Here is a 6,150-nt window from a genome sequence, read left to right as displayed (position 1 = left end):
TACAGGATCTGCCTGGGGAGGAGTGCTGCCTTATACATTACAGGATCTGCCTGGGGGAGGAGTGCTGCCTTATACATTACAGGATCTGCCTGGGGGGGGGGAGTGCTGCCTTATACATTACAGGATCTGCCTGGGGGAGGAGTGCTGCCTTATACATTACAGGATCTGCCTGGGAGAGGAGTGCTGCCTTATACATTACAGGATCTGCCTGGGGGGGAGTGCTGCCATATACATTACAGGATCTGCCTGGGGGGGAGTGCTGCCATATACATTACAGGATCTGCCTGGGAGAGGAGTGCTGCCTTATACATTACAGGATCTGCCTGGGGGGGAGTGCTGCCTTATACATTACAGGATCTGCCTGGGGAAGGAGTGCTGCCTTATACATTACAGGATCTGCCTGGGGGAGGAGTGCTGCCATATACATTACAGGATCTGCCTGGGTGGGAGTGCTGCCTTATACATTACAGGATCTGCCTGGGGGGGAGTGCTGCCTTATACATTACAGGATCTGCCTGGGGGGGAGTGCTGCCTTATACATTACAGGATCTGCCTGGGGAAGGAGTGCTGCCTTATACATTACAGGATCTGCCTGGGGGAGGAGTGCTGCCATATACATTACAGGATCTGCCTGGGGGGGAGTGCTGCCTTATACATTACAGGATCTGCCTGGGGGGGAGTGCTGCCTTATACATTACAGGATCTGCCTGGGGGGGGAGTGCTGCCTTATACATTACAGGATCTGCCTGGGGGGGGGAGTGCTGCCTTATACATTACAGGATCTGCCTGGGGGGGAGTGCTGCCTTATACATTACAGGATCTGCCTGGGGAAGGAGTGCTGCCTTATACATTACAGGATCTGCCTGGGGAAGGAGTGCTGCCTTATACATTACAGGATCTGCCTGGGGGAGGAGTGCTGCCATATACATTACAGGATCTGCCTGGGGGAGGAGTGCTGCCTTATACATTACAGGATCTGCCTGGGGAAGGAGTGCTGCCTTATACATTACAGGATCTGCCTTGGGGGAGGAGTGCTGCCATATACATTACAGGATCTGCCTGGAAGAGGAGTGCTGCCTTATACATTACAGGATCTGCCTGGGGGGGAGTGCTGCCTTATACATTACAGGATCTGCCTAGGGAAGGAGTGCTGCCTTATACATTACAGGATCTGCCTGGGGGAGGAGTGCTGCCATATACATTACAGGATCTGCCTGGGGGGGAGTGCTGCCTTATACATAACAGGATCTGCCTGGGGGAGGAGTGCTGCCTTATACATTACAGGATCTGCCTGGGGAGGAGTGCTGCCTTATACATTACAGGATCTGCCTGGGGGAGGAGTGCTGCCTTATACATTACAGGATCTGCCTGGGGGGGGAGTGCTGCCTTATACATTACAGGATCTGCCTGGGGGGGGAGTGCTGCCTTATACATTACAGGATCTGCCTGGGGGGGAGTGCTGCCTTATACATTACAGGATCTGCCTGGGGAAGGAGTGCTGCCTTATACATTACAGGATCTGCCTGGGGAAGGAGTGCTGCCTTATACATTACAGGATCTGCCTGGGGGAGGAGTGCTGCCATATACATTACAGGATCTGCCTGGGGGAGGAGTGCTGCCTTATACATTACAGGATCTGCCTGGGGAAGGAGTGCTGCCTTATACATTACAGGATCTGCCTTGGGGGAGGAGTGCTGCCATATACATTACAGGATCTGCCTGGGGGAGGAGTGCTGCCTTATACATTACAGGATCTGCCTGGGAGAGGAGTGCTGCCTTATACATTACAGGATCTGCCTGGGGGGGAGTGCTGCCTTATACATTACAGGATCTGCCTAGGGAAGGAGTGCTGCCTTATACATTACAGGATCTGCCTGGGGGAGGAGTGCTGCCATATACATTACAGGATCTGCCTGGGGGGGAGTGCTGCCTTATACATAACAGGATCTGCCTGGGGGAGGAGTGCTGCCTTATACATTACAGGATCTGCCTGGGGAGGAGTGCTGCCTTATACATTACAGGATCTGCCTGGGGGAGGAGTGCTGCCTTATACATTACAGGATCTGCCTGGGGGGGGGGGAGTGCTGCCTTATACATTACAGGATCTGCCTGGGGGAGGAGTGCTGCCTTATACATTACAGGATCTGCCTGGGAGAGGAGTGCTGCCTTATACATTACAGGATCTGCCTGGGGGGGGGTGCTGCCATATACATTACAGGATCTGCCTGGGGGGGAGTGCTGCCATATACATTACAGGATCTGCCTGGGAGAGGAGTGCTGCCTTATACATTACAGGATCTGCCTGGGGGAGGATTGCTGCCTTATACATTACAGGATCTGCCTGTGGGGGGAGGAGTGCTACCTTATACATTACAGGATCTGCCTGGGAGAGGAGTGCTGCCATATACATTACAGGATCTGCCTGGGGGAGGAGTGCTGCCTTATACATTACAGGATCTGCCTGGGGGGGAGTGCTGCCATATACATTACAGGATCTGCCGGGGGGGGGGAGGAGTGCTGCCTTATACATTACAGGATCTGCCTGGGAGAGGAGTGCTGCCTTATACATTACAGGATCTGCCTGGGGGAGGAGTGCTGCCTTATACATTACAGGATCTGCCTGGGGGGGAGTGCTGCCTTATACATTACAGGATCTGCCTGGGAGAGGAGTGCTGCCTTATACATTACAGAATCTGACTGGGAGAGGAGTGCTGCCTTATACATTACAGGATCTGCCTGGGGGGGGAGTGCTGCCTTATACATTACAGGATCTGCCTGGGAGAGGAGTGCTGCCTTATACATTACAGGATCTGCCTGGGGGGGAGGAGTGCTGCCTTATACATTACAGGATCTGCCTGGGGGAGGAGTGCTGCCTTATACATTACAGGATCTGCCCTGGGGGGGGGGTGCTGCCTTATACATTACAGGATCTGCCTGGGGGAGGAGTGCTGCCTTATACATTACAGGATCTGCCTGGGAGAGGAGTGCTGCCTTATACATTACAGGATCTGCCTGGGGGGGAGTGCTGCCATATACATTACAGGGTCTGCCTGGGGGGGAGTGCTGCCTTATACATTACAGGATCTGCCTGGGAGAGGAGTGCTGCCTTATACGTTACAGGATCTGCCTGGGGGAGGAGTGCTGCCATATACATTACAGGATCTGCCTGGGGGAGGAGTGCTGCCTTATACATTACAGGATCTGCCTGGGAGAGGAGTGCTGCCTTATACATTACAGGATCTGCCTGGGGGGGAGTGCTGCCTTATACATTACAGGATCTGCCTAGGGAAGGAGTGCTGCCTTATACATTACAGGATCTGCCTGGGGGAGGAGTGCTGCCTTATACATTACAGGATCTGCCTATGGGGGGGGGGGAATGCTGCCTTATACATAACAGGATCTGCCTGGGGGGGAGTGCTGCCTTATACATTACAGGATCTGCCTAGGGGGGGGGGAATGCTGCCTTATACATAACAGGATCTGCCTGGGGAGAAGTGCTGCCTTATACATTACAGGATCTGCCTGGGGGGGGGGAGTGCTGCCTTATACATTACAGGATCTGCCTGGGGGGGGGGGAGTGCTGCCCTATACATTACAGGATCTGCCTGGGGGGGAGTGCTGCCTTATACATTACAGGATCTGCCTGGGGGGGGGGGAGTGCTGCCCTATACATTACAGGATCTGCCTGGGGGGGAGTGCTGCCTTATACATTACAGGATCTGCCTGGGGGGAGTGCTGCCTTATACATTACAGGATCTGCCTGGGGGGGAGTGCAGGATCTGCCTGGGGGGGAGTGCTGCCTTATACATTACAGGATCTGCCTGGGGGGGAGTGCTGCCTTATACATTACAGGATCTGCCTGGGGGGTAGTGCTGCCTTATACATTACAGGATCTGCCTGGGGGGGGGAGTGCTGCCTTATACATAACAGGATCTGCCTGGGGGGGAGTGCTGCCTTATACATTACAGGATCTGCCTGGGGGGGAGTGCTGCCTTATACATTACAGGATCTGCCTGGGGGGGAGTGCTGCCTTATACATTACAGGATCTGCCTGGGGAAGGAGTGCTGCCTTATACATTACAGGATCTGCCTGGGGGAGGAGTGCTGCCATATACATTACAGGATCTGCCTGGGGGAGGAGTGCTGCCTTATACATTACAGGATCTGCCTGGGGGGGAGTGCTGCCTTATACATTACAGGATCTGACTAGGGAAGGAGTGCTGCCTTATACATTACAGGATCTGCCTGGGGGAGGAGTGCTGCCATATACATTACAGGATCTGCCTGGGGGGGGGAGTGCTGCCTTATACATAACAGGATCTGCCTGGGGGAGGAGTGCTGCCTTATACATTACAGGATCTGCCTGGGGAGGAGTGCTGCCTTATACATTACAGGATCTGCCTGGGGGAGGAGTGCTGCCTTATACATTACAGGATCTGCCTGGGGGGGGGGGGAGTGCTGCCTTATACATTACAGGATCTGCCTGGGGGAGGAGTGCTGCCTTATACATTACAGGATCTGCCTGGGAGAGGAGTGCTGCCTTATACATTACAGGATCTGCCTGGGGGGGAGTGCTGCCATATACATTACAAGATCTGCCTGGGGGGGAGTGCTGCCATATACATTACAGGATCTGCCTGGGAGAGGAGTGCTGCCTTATACATTACAGGATCTGCCTGGGGGGGAGTGCTGCCTTATACATTACAGGATCTGCCTGGGGAAGGAGTGCTGCCTTATACATTACAGGATCTGCCTGGGGGAGGAGTGCTGCCATATACATTACAGGATCTGCCTGGGTGGGAGTGCTGCCTTATACATTACAGGATCTGCCTGGGGGGGAGTGCTGCCTTATACATTACAGGATCTGCCTGGGGGGGAGTGCTGCCTTATACATTACAGGATCTGCCTGGGGAAGGAGTGCTGCCTTATACATTACAGGATCTGCCTGGGGGAGGAGTGCTGCCTTATACATTACAGGATCTGACTGGGGAAGGAGTGCTGCCTTATACATTACAGGATCTGCCTGGGGGGGGAGGAGTGCTGCCTTATACATTACAGGATCTGCCTGGGGGGGGAGGAGTGCTGCCTTATACATTACAGGATCTGCCTGGGGGAGGAGTGCTGCCTTATACATTACAGGATCTGCCCTGGGGGGGGTGCTGCCTTATACATTACAGGATCTGCTTGGGGGAGGAGTGCTGCCTTATACATTACAGGATCTGCCTGGGAGAGGAGTGCTGCCTTATACATTACAGGATCTGCCTGGGGGGGAGTGCTGCCATATACATTACAGGGTCTGCCTGGGGGGGAGTGCTGCCTTATACATTACAGGATCTCCCTGGGAGAGGAGTGCTGCCTTATACATTACAGGATCTGCCTGGGGGAGGAGTGCTGCCATATACATTACAGGATCTGCCTGGGAGAGGAGTGCTGCCTTATACATTACAGGATCTGCCTGGGAGAGGAGTGCTGCCTTATACATTACAGGATCTGCCTGGGGGGGAGTGCTGCCTTATACATTACAGGATCTGCCTAGGGAAGGAGTGCTGCCTTATACATTACAGGATCTGCCTGGGGGAGGAGTGCTGCCTTATACATTACAGGATCTGCATATGGCGGGGGGAATGCTGCCTTATACATAACAGGATCTGCCTGGGGGGGAGTGCTGCCTTATACATTACAGGATCTGCCTAGGGGGGGGGAATGCTGCCTTATACATAACAGGATCTGCCTGGGGAGAAGTGCTGCCTTATACATTACAGGATCTGCCTGGGGGGGGGAGTGCTGCCTTATACATTACAGGATCTGCCTGGGGGGGGGAGTGCTGCCTTATACATTACAGGATCTGCCTGGGGGGGAGTGCTGCCTTATACATTACAGGATCTGCCTGGGGGGGAGTGCTGCCTTATACATTACAGGATCTGCCTGGGGCAGGAGTGCTGCCTTATACATTACAGGATCTGCCTGGGGGGGAGTGCTGCCTTATACATTACAGGATCTGCCTGGGGGGGAGTGCAGGATCTGCCTGGGGGGGAGTGCTGCCTTATACATTACAGGATCTGCCTGGGGGGGAGTGCTGCCTTATACATTACAGGATCTGCCTGGGGGGGAGTGCTGCCTTATACATTACAGGATCTGCCTGGGGGGGAG

This window comes from Ranitomeya variabilis, chromosome 1 (genome assembly GCF_051348905.1).
Source record: "Ranitomeya variabilis isolate aRanVar5 chromosome 1, aRanVar5.hap1, whole genome shotgun sequence".
In the NCBI taxonomy this organism is placed as follows: domain Eukaryota; kingdom Metazoa; phylum Chordata; class Amphibia; order Anura; family Dendrobatidae; genus Ranitomeya; species Ranitomeya variabilis.
The sequence above is the reverse complement of the archived record's forward strand: the minus strand, read 5'-3'. Positions refer to the sequence as shown.